A 17,200-nucleotide genomic window follows, 5' to 3' on the forward strand; every position below is an offset into this window, starting at 1 on the left:
CGAGGGACAGGCAAATTTAAATGTGTCTTTGTGAGAATAATACATTGAGGAATCAGAATTCCAGTGTTCTATGACTCTGACACTGATTCAGTGTGTGACCTTGGGCAAGCTTTTTTATCTACTCTAAGTCAATCAGGAAATGGTTATAGTAATAACCTGCTTAACAGGAGAGATATGAGGCATTGAGATCCTTGGATGCAAGGTGCTATTGCAGGGCAAAGCATCAGTGCTCCAGTCCTGCTAAACAAAAAAGCATGTCTTTCATTTTTGCACGTGGGTCAAGCACACTACTCATGTGCTTAAAGTTAAGCACGTGTTTAAGTGATTTGCTGGATCAGGGCCTAAGAGTGTTCCACTGTGGTACAGTCTTCTGCATATTGCAAAACTCAGATCTGCATAAGGCTGCGTCTCTCTGAGCCATTTTTATCTTATCGTATCAATCCTCATCTCTTCACCCTTAAGTGCTTTAGAAGAAATGATGGAGCAGATCATACTTTAGGGCCGGAAACTGATATGCTTAGCCTTCAAAATGAAGGACACATGACATAAATAAGAAAGATATGCCATAGCCGGCCGAGTAACAATTATAAATCAGAGAGTCGAGTGTGAAAAAACAACCACCTGTCAGCCAATAAATAAATAAATAAAACTCTTGCAAAGCAGAGAAGGCAATGATTTAAAATATGCTGGGTACAAAATATACAGTGAAACTCACTCCTCGAAAAGACTGAGTGAAACAGTTTCTCTATAAACATTGCAGATTTTCAACTACACAGTGGCAGTGCTTGGCCTTTCCATAGCATCTTTCATCCATCTCATGTGCTTATCTGGCCCCCGTGATCACAGCACTAAGCAGCTCATGGCCTTTAATGTATTTACCCACTCATCTCCTGGGGAAGGCCTATGACCTCCATTTTCCAGATGGGGAATGGAAGCACAGGAAGACTAAGTGACTTGCCTAAGGTCATGCAGGAACTCTGTGGCAGAGCAGAGAATTGAATGTCAGTGTCTAAAGTTCCAGGCTAGCCACCTAAGTAGCAGACCACCTTTCCTCTAAGACCAAATGAGCTTAATGCATTTTACAAATGATAATTAATTCAGTCTCACCACCCTGCCTGTGAAGCAGGTAAGTGTCATTTGCCCTTGCGGATGGGAAAACTGTGACAGAGAGATGTTAAGACCAAATATTTCATGGGGAGAAAACTTCTGATAGTAAAGGACTTGTTAATCTAGGAAACAAAGGCAGTACAGGCTGGAAGCTGAATCTAGACAAATTCAGACTGAAAATAAGATACACATTTTTAACAGTGTGGGTACTTAAGCATCGGAACAACTTACCTACAGATCTGGTGGATTCTCCATCCTTTGAAATCTTTAAATTGAGACGGAGTATCTTTTTAAAAGACCTGCATTAGCTCAGACAGAAATTATGGGCTTGAAGCCAAAATCAGGGGGTGAAATTCTAGGGCCTATCACCAGGTATATAAACAATGCCCAACAAAACAGGGCTCTCAAATCTGGCATGGCCCTCCGGACCACCGTAATACAACAGTAACTTACTCTTCCTGGGGTATATTGGGAGTAACTCCGCGGGAAGCCAGGGGAGTTAGAAAAGTGGAAAATCTGTGTAAATAAACCCAGAATCAGCGCCTTATGAAGCTTTTGATGACTCTTTAGTTTTGTTGCAAGCATTTCATGCAGCCCTATGCACAGCGAGTGGCTCTAACCAGTTCTTTTGCCACGCTGAGGTGCACCCTTCTCTCATCTCATTTAAGTGAGTTCCACTTGAATCAGAGAAGAAATTATATTACTGGCAGTGAATTGAGGTTTGATTCCATATGGTTCTTGGGCATTGTTCCCTATCTCCTGGGCTGAATGCTCCAATGGTTGCAAAAATGTGTGACGGCCACAACGGCACATGATACTATCAACACTCTCTCTCATGAGAACGCTACTAATTTCAATAGTAGCCCACTTCTTCAGCGTTAGGGGTTAAGGTATCACCAACTCAATGGCGCTTGATGGGAAAGATTAGGCAAATACACATTAACCATGTGTGTTTGCAACAATATCGACTGGACTGGAATGGGAAAATACATGGGTCCTCCTTATATCAACCGCTGGGCTGAGAGTTACAATTTACACAAATATCTAGAGGGAAAGATAGAGGCCGACCAATGAGGAAGGAAAGTCCTGTGGTTACTGGGAGAGCCGAAGACCCAGGTTCAATTCCTTGCTGTAGCACAGGTGACTTTGGGCAAGTCAGGCTGTTTTTCTGTGCCTCAGTTTCCCATACATAATATGGAGATAATTGTACTTTTCTGCCTCGTAGGATAAAATACATGATTCACTGTATGGGCTCATTTAGTCTAGAAATATGGGCTTTATAAGTCTGTTAGATAGAAATATCACGGAAAGCTTTTCTGTCAATGTTTTGCAGTGTGTTTCAGAGAACAGAAGAAAAATGTAAAAGCGAATACAAATAAATTACTAGAATCGAAGCCCAAAGCAACAAAAGGCAGTTACAGTGCGGCTCTGAAGAAGAAAGCCCCAGGCCCAGAGTAGCAAGAAATGGTGCACTGTGTACGGGGAGATTTTGGCAAACCAGTAAAGTGCCTGAAACCACTAGGGCTTATTATTAAAAGCAATCTATTAAGCAGTCTCAGCTTGACCAAGGCAGGAGGGGAGGGGGGGGCTTGGGGTGCCACAGAAAGGGCAGCTTGACCCCGCGTCCTTCCTGATAAGAATTGTGTTGAAGTTGCTGATACAGGCATTTGAAAAGAGCAGGATATGCCCCAGGAATGTCTATTGGGGTCTCAAGTCTGCAGGCTCTGGAAAAACCCACCCCTGGTTAATCATAATCAGAAGGAGCCTCTTGCTTGCCCATTGAAACTACTTGCTTAACAAGTTTTCTTTAAGGGACATGGCATTCTATTATTAATGTATAAATAAGGGGGGAAAGTTTGAGGTAGGGGGACTCTTCAGGACTGGACTCCCTCTGGATGCATCTTGTGTTCCCCACCAGCACATGGGCTGCCGCTGTGCCACTTGAGAGTCACACTCAGCTTTGGTAATTATCGAGGGTTGGGGGTGTTTTACTAATCTTGTTGTGGACGTGTGTAAGTGCTTGAGACTAAGTAAAGTTTAGCTTTAAGTGAAAGCACTCTTGTGTTGTCCTGTTTGTGCCAGCCAGCTATCGGTCAGACGGCCGTGTCTCCCCTGATTTATTTCCTGACACCAACTCGCATAGAGTAAAAGTTACTAAGAGCTTTGGGTTGAAAGCGCGTAGAGACAGAGCTGTACGGAGGCCCAGGATAAGGACAGCAGGCTGGGTAGAACCAAGATGCAATGGCCGAGCTGGGTAAGGGGATCTGGACCGGTGTAGCCTGGGTAGATGTGGGTCCGGAGTGGGTCGCATCAACAGAGCAGTGTGTGTTTGAACCCAGTGCTGTACCTGCACTGCTGGCCCAAGGACACATCTCTTTCTCCTTTGTGAGCAGAAGGCGGAACTATCTCATTAACGGCACCCAAGAATTTCCCCCCAAAATAGAAAAAGGGCAGAAAATAAAACCCAGAGAAAGGAATAACACAGAGCAGAGAAACCCCTTATAGAAGAGCCATGTGCAGCAGACCAGCAGCTCACCACCTGCCAAAATGAGTGGAGCTGCTAACAAGTGAGAGAGACCAGGTAGGTGAGGTAATTATCTTCTAATGGACCAACGTCGGTTGGTGACAGAGACAAGCTTTTGAGCTACACACAGTTGGTCCAATACAAGATATTACCTCATCCACCTTGTCTCTCTAATGTGCTGGGGAGGGATAGCTCAGTGGTTTGAGCATTGGCCTGCTAAATCCAGGGTTGTGAGTTCAATCCTTGAGGGGACCATGTAAGGATCTGGGACAAAAATCTGTCTGGGGATTGGTCCTGCTTTGAGCAGAGGGTTGGACTAGATGATCTCCTGAGGTCCCATCCAACCCTGGTATTCTATGATTCTACCACACCCCTGCATACAATGAGAGAAAGAAAGAAAAAGTGTGCATGAGGAAATCAAAAGCAAATACCAGCCCACCTTTGTCTCTGGCTCCTACGGTCACATCCTCTCCTGCATGGAGATCCCCTGGATGCCGATGACAGATCCTTGATTTCTGCCCCAGCCCAAACCCTAGCACTGGTTACAGTAGACTAGGGGTTGCTCTGTCTAACATAGGCCACCTGGCAATGGCTCTCCAGGGACCACCTGCTAGCTGGGACTCAGTGAGGCATAGCAGCACTCTGCCAGTACCCTGTCGGCAGTAGGTGGCATAGGAGCTACAAACACTGCCTCTGCACCAGCTGATGGCTCCCCACAGTCCCTTTGTGCAAAGGGGTCAGACCTCCCAAGAGAACCTGGCCTTGTATGCCTCTCCCCATCTCTGTCCATACCTGCCTCCTGCTCTGTGAGTCTGTTCCTCTGCCTCTGGCTCTCTCCTCATGCATCCATCTCTCCCGCGCTAACGCAGATGAGAGCATCCCCTGCATGTCACCACGATGTTGCCTAATGACCTTTTTAATCTCCATAGGAGGATTTTCTGGTCCATTTCCCTCCAGTAAAATCTGTATCTATTGTCCCAGGTGCCAAACCTGTTTGTTATCCTGTTGCCACCGCAATTTACAAGAGGGGAAGGGAAATAAACAGCATCCATCCAAGTCGGAGCCTGGCAGATAAGCAACAGCCCAGGTGCATTAGCATCACAGTAGGACACCTACTCATGTGTGCAGCATTTGCCAGTCTTAACAGAGGTGCCATTTTGCCCCCAGTCCTCCTACCTCAGTGGCAATTTATTTATACAGCTTTGGAAAATAATACGGATCCCCAAGTGTTGTGTGTGAACATCCAGTTGTTAATGCACGGGGAGGGGAGGAGAGTGGGGGGAAGGGGACTGCTAACTCCCAGAGGAGCAGAGATGGCTGACAAACAACAACTCCTCATTTAAGGAGGAGGGAGAGATTGATGAGGTACTTCTCGCCAGAGGGGCCTGACCTTTGTGCTCTCTCTCCAGCTCCATAAAAGTTTCATGCTCTCGCCCCGGCGAACGTCAGCTTAGTTTTGTTCTTCTTCTAACCCTGCTCCTGCCAAACACACAGGGGAGGAGAGAGAGAACACTCGGGGGAAATGAGAAATCACAGCGCATTCGAAGAGCGATTCTCCATTCTCCTCAATGACGTGGCTCAAATCAAAGGGCCCTCGTTCAGGCATAGGAGAACATGGGATGGAGGGGATTAACGGAGGGGACTTTGCAGAGGCGGTTGGAAAAGAGAGCAGGGGAGAAAATTGTTCACTTTCCTCTTAGGAATTTAGAATTTGAAATACATCAGCAGGACTGACTGCTGCGGGAGAGCGCTCATCCTTGCCATGGTGCCACTGAAAAACTTGGCAACGGTTGGGCAGACCAGGCCCATCACCCTGACCAATGTTGTCTCATTGTTTCCTTGTGTTCCCCAGTCTGCCCCTGTCTATCCCCTTGTTGTCTCTTCTTTTATACTTAGAGCATGAGCTTTTTAGGGTAGGGCAGATCTTTTTCTGTTTGTACAGGGCCTAGCACAATGTGGTCCTGGTTCATGACTGGGGCTGCGACAGGTATGTGCTGTTCTCAGATGTTGGTTGCGTGTGTAGGTTGTCTCTGTGTGCTGCACTGGCTCTGGCCAGTTAGCCCATACAGCCGACTCCAATCGAACTGCCCAATAATCACAGACTCGATTCAGTAGCGAAGGCACTTGGTCAGGTTTATTATCGACAAAGCAGGGTGCTAATGCCCTGACTCAGTGGCTACAGGTAGACTAACACATGTATGCCTGTGACAATGGACCAGTTCAGTCAGCAGTGGGACTTTCCACTGCTCCGGAGGCCAGACAAAGAGTTAAGGCGAGGTAGCCCAATCTTTATAGACTGAGATAAACAATCTGGCATAAACAACTGACCTATCACCATACGCGTTTCATGTCATGTTTGTTACCTCCCCTTGTACTTTCCTCCTGCCGTTTCAGACAAAACATCCCTATTCAGTGCCTGTCTGTGTACTTTTACTCCTGATGTTTCAGACAAAATATCACAATTCATCTCTTGTGTCAAACTATTGTATCGTGGGCTAGGCTGGGGTGTTCCTGTGCTGGCCTGCTGGAATGTGTTTCCTTATTCAGTGTGTTTTAGCAATGCCAGCGATACTGGGGCTGAGTTCATGTACTGGACGCTGACTTGCAGACAAGCATCTGCTTTTGACAGGGCCTAACTGTTGCTCAGAGCATAACTTTTGCTGACTTTGGTCCAGGCCTCAGGCCTTGCACCAGCCCATGTGTCAGGCTCTTTCTTTCTACTACAGCTGCTATTATAATAATAATCAAATATCAATGAATGCATTGGAAGAGGTATTGATCATTTCTAGAACCATGTGTACCATCTGCAAGGTAATTGGATACGATACAAGTGACAAGGCACATCGTCCTTCTTCTACCAGGGCACAGTCACCTCACAACTGGGGGAGGAGCTCTGAAGAATTTCAAAGGGTTAAAGAGTAATTCATGGGGTTCCACTTTCAAAATATGAGCTGTTTTGGCTGGGCCACGTGGTATTGGATGGGCATCACTTACAGAATCTGGCTCCAGTAACAATAGTTTGCTGATTAACAGCCGGATCCAGCTGCCACCAAAATCTATGGGGAGTGAGACCCAGGGGCCCCATGTTGGCAACAGATAGGGGTATACAGTTCTGACACTGTATCCAAGAACTTGCCTAGATGTGGGGGAGGTCTTGGCTGGATATTAGGAAACACTATTTCACTAGGAGGGTGGTGAAGCACTGGAATGGGTTACCTAGGGAGGTGGTGGAATCTCCATCATTAGAGGTTTTTAAGGCCTGGCTTGACAAAGCCCTGGCTGGGATGATTCAGTTGGTGTTGGTCCTGCTTTAAGCAGGGGATTGGACTAGATGACCTCCTGAGGTCTCTTCCAACCCTAACATTCTATGATTCTATGTGCCCAGCCAGGAATGTTTCCCCCATGATCACCATCTTCACCATATTTCACTGGACGGGGCCACGTACTTGGTCTCTGCTGAAAGCAAAAAACTGGCTGGTTGTCACGATTGTTGCGGGATGTATGTTTGGAAAACATCTTTAAGAGGTATGTAACATGTAGAGCAGTGGTTCTTAACCAGGGATCTGGGGCCCACGAGCAGGTTTCAAGGGATCTGCCAAAATAAACCAGAGAGGAGCTGGCGTTAGACTCACTGGGGCCCAGGGCAGAAAGCCCAAGTCCCACCACCCAGGGCTGAAACCAAAGCCCGAGCAAGATAGCTTTGCAGGGCCCTCTGTGGTATGGAGCCTTGGGCAACTGCCCTGCTTGTTACCCCCCTAATGCCAACCCTGGCTTTTAATCTACTGGATATGCAGAAAAATAGTTGTGACACAGGTGGGCCGTGGAATTTTTATAGCATGTTGGGGAGGCTCAGAAAGAAGAAGATTGAGAACCCCTTATGTAGAGTATTGCATCCCAAAGCTGCTGGGGGTGTAACTGATCACCGGGGTTCAGGGAGGTTCTCAGCTGACATCTCCCAACCCAGCCCGGCCAATGTTGACTGTCTAGACAAGGTACAGGTTGGGCCTTTACAAAGCACCAAAGAGGCAAAGAAAAAGACCTTGACTGGGGGGACCATCATGGACAAAGTGAAGTTAACAAAACACCCTGGTTATGAAAAGAGACAAAGAGTCTGAACCGGAGAAAGAAGGACATCAGATGCAATCCATTATGGAGGCAACACTCTGCCAATGTGCCCCATGAAAGGTGGGTCCCAGCTCTCTTTACCCAGCACAGGACAGACGCCCCATAGGGTAAGAAATACCTTATTAGATGGGAAAGGAACTTGATAATAAGTGTAGGCTCTAGATTGCATTTTATATTCTTCTATTAGAGGATGATAGTATCATCAGGCTAGAAGGGATTGCAAGGGTCATCTAGTCCCGCCCCTGCCAGGATGCAGGATTTGTTGTGTCTCAGTTTTCCATCCAAGAGAGAACAGTAGCACAATGGCACAGACTGCCTAGGGAAGTCATGGACGCTCCTTCACTGGAGGGTTTCAAAAGGAGACTGGAGCCATCTTACGGTTAGGAAGTTTTTCCTGAGATTTCATCTAAATCTGCTCTGCTGTAGTTTGAACCCATTGCCTCTTGTCCTGCCCTCTGTGGCAAGAAAGAACAATTTTTCTTCATCTTTTTTATGGCAGCTTTTCAAGTGTTTGAAGGCCGCTATCATGTCCCCCTTTAATCTCTTTTCCAAACTGAATATACCCAATTCCTTCAGCCTTTGCTTGTATGGCTTATATTCCATCCCTTTGATTATTTCTGTCACTCACCTTTGCATCTTTTCCAGTTTCTCAACATCCTTTCTATACAGTGGTGACCAAAATTGGACACACTACTCCAGCAGAGGCCTAACCAGCACCAAGTAGAGCAGTATTATCACCTCCCTTGCCTTGCATGCTATGCCTCCATTAATGCAACCCAAAACTACATTTGCTTTTTTTTCCAACAGCATCTCATTGCTGACTCATGTTGTGGTTGTGATCCACCACAACTCCCAGATCCTTCTCAGCAGTGCTGCTACCAAGCCAGTTACCCCCATTCTGTATTTGTGTGTTTGTTTTTTCTACCCTAAGTGTAGTACCTTACATTTGTATTCACTGAATATCATTTTGTTCTCTATAGCCCAGTTCTCCAACGTATCGAGATCCCTTTGAATTTTAGCTCTATCCTCCAAAGTGTTTTCAACCCCCACCCCCAGCTTTGTGTCATCTGCAAATCCGATCAGTGTGCTCTCTATTCCTACATGCAGGGCATTAATAAAGATGTTAACTAACACCGGACCCAGAACAGATCCCTGTGGATCCCACTTGAGCCCTCCCTCCAATCTGACATCATCCCATTAATAGTTATCTGTCAGCACATTTTCAATCTTTAATACTGGCTTCTGTTCCAATCTTTATCTTAAGCTTGGTCAAATATTAACTTCTTCTGTTTGCCTTGGCTCTAGGCGGACTAAGTGCTTGCTGCTAAGGGCGTGCTGAACTGAGATGAAGGTAGTGAACTGGGGCACTGGAGGCAGCGAATGCTTGTGCATTGCGGGTGTCCAGAGGTCGAGGGAGTGGGCATTTGAGTGTCAGGAAGTGGGGGTGTACAGGCAGGTTGGAGGGACCTGTGCCCCAGGCCAGAGCAGAACTCTGGGGGTTAACTATCCCCACAGATTGAGACCCAGGTTCCCTGCCCTGCCCCAAGGACTCCCTTAGAGATCCTAAAAGGCTGTGGTGTACAAATTGCTAGCCTGCAGAAGGACAGAGCGGGGGCTTGCAGAGCCTGGAGTGGGTTCTGTGGTGCCAGCAGCTGGCAGTTTTGGGTGAGCCTCCCCCAGTGGGCACAGACAAGGCTCCCTTACCCTGGAAGCAGGCGGGCGCGATTCACCCTATATCCTTAGATAATCCCAGAAGGGCCGCAGGAAACGTTCCATTGACACCAAACTGGACTCTACAACTGTGAGCTCTTTAGGGCAACCTGTGGGCAGAAGAGCTTCAGGGCTAAGGGACTGCTGGAGGTTTCCTGTGGGAGGTCAGGCAGGTCACTCAGAATAAGGATAATAGATCTTCCTTTGTCTTGTCCATTTAGATTTTAAACTCCTTAGATCAGGAACCATCTCTTGCTACGTGCAGTGCCTGACCAGGGAGATTGGAGGGATTTCAAATAGCATGACACGGAGAACATGCCCTCCCTAGCTGCTGTGAATGCTCCACTGGGTTTACTAAGAGGAGATGTTTTAGCTCAGAAATAGCATGGAGTGAAGTATTGTTGGCTAGGGAGACTCACAGCCTATACTCCCTTGCACTTCAAAACCCATCAAGTCAGGTTCATTCCTGGTCTTACCCTGCTGCTGCCAATGGCATTCCACCAAGGATGAATTTGGCCCACAGCATTTAAAAGTATGTTCCTATCACTGTGCATTGGAAACGTAACCCCCTGGGCTGGAATCATCACGCTGGGATATAACAGAGCAGGGGCTAAACTCCTTTGGGTGCTGACGCTCTGTTCTCAGAGGGCTGCATCCTCAGCTGGTGTCAACCAGCCGAGCTCCATCGAGGTGAATGGAGTGTTACAGCAGCTGAACATCTGGCCCATGGAATCTTCGTTAGCGCAGCAAAGAGGGGTCATGTTAAAACAGTGGGAGTAGCAGGACTTTGTATTTCTATTGCCCCAGGAACTCAGAGCACTCCATCACTGCCAGCACTTTGATATCTCCCTGGCGGGCGGGGGAGGAAACAACACAGAGATGGAAAGTGGCTGTTGAGACGTCCCACTGAAAGAGCGGAGCAGGGAATAGACCTGAGAACTCCTGGTGCATTGCACCCTGCCCTAACCACTCAACCAAATTCCTGAATATCAAGCTACAACTGGTCTAGGGCTGGGGTCTAGACTAGATGGCCCTTTGGTTTATTCTGTCCTTTATCATCCTATAACCACATACAAAGCTGGCGAGGAATCAAAGTCAGACTCGCCTCAGGCCAGAACCTCAACCGGTTGTAGTTTCATCACAAAGAGGGTCAGATACTATGGTGATGAGGGCCAGGGAAGATCCAGAACAGAGTAAAATTTACCAATTTACTCCAGCTACAATTCTGGTCATCTCTTTCCTCCCTCTCTCCTTGCACCTACCGTCCACAAAATCAAAGATATGGGAAAAGGCATCTCCAGACCCCTCCAACAACTACTCGTGGTCATGGCGTTATTAAGGAGTCTCATTTCATTGGTTTATTTAACTGATGCACCGTTTCTGGTAATGATTTTAATTTTTTTATGAAGGCGAAGTTAAAATAAAATGTTAACATACTACGTTGTACATTGCTTATTACTTATTCGGGATCAGGTTAATATTTAAGGATTCTGGCTTGCTGACTGGGGACCCCCAGAATCATAGAATATTAGGGTTGGAAGAGAGCTCAGGAGATCATCTAGTCCAACCCGCTGCTCAAAGGAGGACCAACACCAACTAAATCATCCCTCTTCTTCTTCACCCAAATAGGATGAGCACATTTCTAAATAACTATCCCCTTTTTGGTGCTTTTCTTGTGTACGGAAATGGTGTGAAAGCTTTTCCATGAAAAGGACTTCCCATATTTTACTATGCCCAATTTCATAAGGGAAGTCACATTTTCCCACTAATGTACAATAAAAAAAAATGATTTCTTGTGTTTAAAATGTAGCTCCTTTACTGGAGCACTTAATGGTACCCACTTTACAGAACAGATAGAAATGCAGGCAGTTGTCCATAGGTGAGACAAGTGCTTATAACCTCTAATAAAGGACAGAAGGTGCTGTGTATGTTATTATTCATTATTTTTATTGCAATAATGCCTAGATGCCCCAGGATACACATAAAAAGAGACAGTCTCAGCCCTGAGGAGCATATAATCTAAACAGACCAGACAGACAAAAAGATGGAGAAACTGAGGCATGGTGACATGCCTGAGGTCACACAGCAAGTCAGTGGCAGAGATTGTCCCAGCAACCTTTTGCTGAGTACACATGAGATGTTGCTGCTGAACTGGTCAATGATTTGCTATTGTGTTGAGGATCTGGGCAGATAATCCTGAACATTATTCTTGTTCTGCCTTTATTTTATATAAGGGGGGCCATGTGGATGCATGAACGCAGACAGGTTCGTCTGCCCAGTTATTCAGCGCTGTGCTTGACTGTTCAGTGCATGAGCCTATGGGGGCTCGAGAAATGGTCTGAGATTGAGGTTCCTGTATAAATCAAAGTTCTATTCCATTTTCCTTACACCGGGTGTTATCTTCAGATCGGCAGGGAAGCAGGTGCAGAGAGAAAAGGAGAAATCTGATCCTGTATTTGGCACTCTCAAGAAATATGTCAGAACAATCTACTCTCCCCACATTTAGGCCCTGACTCACCCCTATTCAGAAGGGTGCTAAAGCACACACTTAACTCCCATTGAAGTCAATGACGTCAATGGGCTTTAAGCACATGCTCAAAGTTATAAATGTGCTTAAGTGCTTTCCTGAACTGGGGTCTTATCTTATGCAGCACCTGTCAGCCCATAGAAAAACAAAGTTCTTTACAGATTCTCCGGATGGAGAGTTGCCATGCCCACCACTTAAATGCAGCCAGCTCTGAGTGGGTCCAGCCACGTTGCACCAGCAGTGCTAAACTATTAGAAGGCCAAATCTAAACCCCATTCCATCCCCGATGTGCCACTCTGGCAGTCTATAAAGAGGTGTAAAAGGAGACAGGAGAAAATTTCTCCAGTGCAGGAGCAACATAGGGCTGACGTAAATGGCTCCATGCTACCCTCTCGTGTACGTCCTGGAGTAGGGGTCACATCAGGGTTGGGAACTGGTGCACAGTGGGAGGGAAATTGCATGCCTGTAGCACTCAGAGCTACAGGGTACAGATCACAGACGGGCATGGGGAGGTTGCCATGTGTTAGAGCAGCCCCTGGGCTGCTCTAATTTATTCAAGGTGCTGGGGAGCGCAAGCATGGCTTGGAGCCACTTTTTCCCTTGTGCCACGTCTCTCAGGAAGCAGGTCAAAGAATCAGCCTCAACATTTTTAATATGAATGATTTTCGAGCCAAAGCAGTTTTGCTAGTTTGAGTCATGGGTGGCTAAAAATAAGGTGAACAATGGAAACCGGAAGCAACCTTAAGTATGGGGCTGTTGTTCTCTCCATGTCAGACACTCCTTGTAAGAGACTCTTGCAAAGACTTAAACAAAAAACAAAACAAAACAAAAAAAAGAGAGAGAGAATAGGCCCGTAGTGGGTAATACCTGGAACAGCGAATTAATTCTCAAAGACAATTCATTTTGGTAATATTCATTCTCACTATCCACACTAAGGGATAATGACTTCCAGTAGGCTAAAGTCTCAGAAATTGGACTTAATAAGCACTTAGAATTCAGCGACATTAGCATGCTGTGTGTGAGGTTTCCTGATCCATTGATGCCCTGATATTTAATGACAGCTGTAGTCCTCTTAAAAGGACAACAAGCTTACCGTTCTCTTGATGGCGATATGGGATAGCTATAGGGAGAGAGCAGCTGTAGAAATATGAATTTACGAACCCAATACTGTACATCATATATGTTCATACGGATGCGAAATACAGTTCCTAGTTACAGATATATTGATGGAGGATATAGATCCAACGTCTCTACGTGCATTGCGTGAGAACACAGGCTCTGCCATCCTGTGACAAATGGAAGGCCAAACTCTCCAATCCACTAAGGCTACTTTGTGCCACCCAACTTATGCCCAGTGCAAATGGAGAGTGGGGGCATTCCAGGGAGCTCCTGGGGAAAGGGCAGGAGCTCTAACGTGTGCTGGAGCTGGACAGCTCCCTGCAGCCTGCCCCCATCTCCACTGGAGAACCAAGCCCCAACAGTGCGTCTCATCCTTTATCCTTCCCCTGCCAAGGGCTCTCCCCAAAGGTATCTGTGGGAGGCACCTCCATCACCCCCACATGACTATTTCTGCCATACTAGCTAATGAGGGAAAGTTTCTTCCTGACCTTCCATTGTCAACAGCCAAGCTCTAAGATACAACCGCATTTGCTCCAATCCCTCAAATAGAGACAAACACCTACAAGATCTCTATCAAGCATTCTTAAAATTACAATACCCACCTGCTGAAGTGAAGAAACATATTGACAGAGCCAGAAGAATACCCAGAAGTCACCTACTCCAGGACAGACCCAACAAGGAAAGTAACAGAACGCCACTAGCCGTCACCTTCAGCCCCCAACTAAAACCTCTCCAGCACATCATCAAGGATTCAGGACCTATCCTGAAGGACGATCCCTCACTTTCACAGACCTTGGGAGACAGGCCAGTCCTCGCTTACAGACAGCCCCCCAACCTGCAGCAAATACTCACCAGCAACCACACACCACACAACAAAAATACTAACCCAGGAACCTATCCTTGCAACAAAGCCTGTTGCCAACTCTGTCCACATATCTATTCAAGTGACACAATCATAGGACCTAATCACATCAGCCACACCATCAGAGGCTCGTTCACCTGCACATCTACCAATGTGATATATGCCATCATGTGCCAGCAATGCCCCTCTGCCATGTACATTGGCCAAACCGGACAGTCTCTATGCAAAAGAATAAATGGACACAAATCAGACGTCAAGAATTATAACATTCAAAAACCAGTCGGAGAACACTTCAACCTCCCTGGTCACTCAATTACCGATCTAAAAGTCGCAATACTCCAACAAAAAAACTTCAAAAACAGACTCCAATGAGAGACTGCTGAATTGGAATTAATTTGCAAACTGGACACCATTAAATTAGGCTTGAATAAAGACTGGGAGTGCATAGGTCATTACACAAAGTAAAACCTATTTCCCCATGCTATTTCCCCCCCTACTGTTACTCACACCTTCTTGTCAACTGTTGGAAATGGGCCATACTGGTTATCACTACAAAAGTTTTTTTTTCCTCCTGCTGATAATAGCCCACCTTAACTGATTAGTCTTGTTATAGTTGATATGGCAACACCCATTTTTTCATGTTTTCTGTGTATATATATCTTCCTACTGTATTTTCCACTGCATGCGTCTGATGAGTGGGTTTTAGCCCATGAAAGCTTATGCCCAAATATATTTGTTAGTCTCTAAGGTCCCACAAGTACTCCTCATTCTTTTTGCAGATACAGACTAACACGGCTACCACTCTGAAACCTCTTTTTCCTGGTTGTCAGCTGCTGTTCGCTCAGTAAGGCTGCTGTTTTCAAAGTGACGGAGATGCTCAAGTCCCATTGTCTTTCATTGGTATTTAGGTGCTTCACACCCTTGAGCTCTTGCGAAAATCCCATATTCAAAAAATACTTAGGACCTGATTCTGCTCCCCCTTGTACTGATGTAACCCCAAATAGATTCACAAAGGGATTAATCTGGTGTAAAGTCAAAGGAGAAACAGAACTTTGAAGCTCACCTTGTACAGACTGAGAAGGAGCCCAGAGCGGGCTTGTAATTTATACTTTTGTCGTCCCATTGCATATGCAGCTTTGATGTTCCCTGACACGCCCCATCCATTCCCTGTGATCCTGACATGCGGTGTGGCAGGCTAGCTTGTGTGACAAGACCTACTACAATGTGCCGGCGAGCGCTGAAAGCTAATAAGTGTGCCAGGCATGCCGGAAATATTAATGGTGGAATCAAGAAGCGCAGTTGTTTGCTTTGCTAATTGACTTGTAAACTTGATTTAATCCCATCCTGAGGCTCCTGTTCTTTTCCCTCCCTGTGGATTACGATGCGGAGAGGGGAAATACATTGATACAAACAAACCTGAAGACCCTGTGGGAAGTGAAACTGTGGGGAGTTATTCCTAGGTTCTTCCCTTGCCTCACTAGTGAAGAGACAGTTTCCAACAGCTTGCAGTACGGATCAGCACCCAAATATTCCCTCATACCAGTGGTACAGATGTTACCTTCCCAACCTGCTGGCTCGTCCTGCCAGTACTGGCTCATTAACGCATCCAGCGACAGGAGAACATGGGGAATGTAGGAGAACACGGGGAATGCAGGAGAACACGGGGAATGCAGGAGAACACGGGGAATGTAGCTATGGAACTGCTATGGTTTCATTTTTGGAATACTGAGCCGGAATGTTAGCAACCATTAGGAAAGGGATAGACAATAAAACAGAAAATATCATAATGCCACTATCTAAACCAATGATATGCCCACACCTTGAATACTGCATGCAGATCTGTTCACCCCCAACTCAAAGAAGATATAATTGGAAAAGGTACAGAGAAGGGCAACAAAACTGATTAAGAGTATGGAAAAGCTTCTGTATAAAGAGAGATTAATAAAATTGGGACTATTCATCTTAGAAAAGAGATGACTAAGGAGGGATCTGATAGAGGTCTAAAAAAGCATGACTGGTGTGGAGAAAGTGAATAAGGAAGTGTTATTTACTCCTTCACTTAACACAGGAACCAGGGGCCACCCAATGAAATTAATAGGCAGCAGATTTAAAACAAACATTAGGAAGGACTTCTTCACACAATGCCCAGTCAACCTGTGGAACTCATTGCCATGGGATATTGTGAAGACCAAAAGTATAACTAGTTTCAGAAAAGAATTAGATAAATTCTTGGATGATAGGTCCATCAATGGCTCGTAGCCAAGATGGTCAGAGACGCAACCCCATGCTCTGGGAGTCCCTAAATCTCCAAATTCCAGAAACCAGGACTGGATGAGAGCGGATGGATCTCTTGAAACTGCCCTGTTCTGTTCATTCCATCAGAAGCACCTGGCACTGGCTACCATCAGAAGACAGGACGCTGGGCTACATGAACCATTGATCTGGCCGTTCTCATGTTCAGGCTTTCATTTTTAACATCCCTTGTTTCTTTTCCCTTTAGCTAGAGAGATATTTAGAAGGACCCCCAGGCCCTTTGACAGCTTTTCAGATGGCATTACAGATGGGAATAACTGGCCTTTGGGGGGGAAAGAGAAGTTAGTTGAGATGGGCAGGAGCTGTTGTCATTAAAGTCCAATTCAGTGTCCCAAAAAAGCCCAAACAAGACAAGCACACACAGACGAGGAAAATGCAGCATTTTATTATGATTAACCGCTCTGAGACCTGGCAAACTTACAGCAACATTGGGTTGTTTAGGGCGTTGTTTTCATCTGTCTCTCTGCTCACTGCAGTGTTACAAACTATACAGTCTTGTTTCAGAGTAGCAGCCGTGTTAGTCTGTATCCACAAAAAGAAGAACAGGAGGACTTGTGGCACCTTAGAGACTAACAAATTTATTAGAGCATAAACTTTCGTGGACTACAGCCCACTTCTTCGGATGCATCCCCTCTCCGCATCGTAATCCACAGGGAGGGAAAAGAACAGGAGCCTCAGGATGGGATTAAATCAAGTTTACAAGTCAATTAGCAAAGCAAACAACTGCGCTTCTTGATGCATCCGAAGAAGTGGGCTGTAGTCCACGAAAGTTTATGCTCTAATAAATTTGTTAGTCTCTAAGGTGCCACAAGTCCTCCTGTTCTTCTTTATACAGTCTTGGCTGCCTAAGCCAGACTGTTATTTGACAGAAGGAAAAAGGAGAGGGATAGGAAAGAAAAGAAATAAGGTGGAG

Source organism: Chrysemys picta, chromosome 2 (genome assembly GCF_011386835.1).
Source record: "Chrysemys picta bellii isolate R12L10 chromosome 2, ASM1138683v2, whole genome shotgun sequence".
Classification (NCBI taxonomy): domain Eukaryota; kingdom Metazoa; phylum Chordata; order Testudines; family Emydidae; genus Chrysemys; species Chrysemys picta.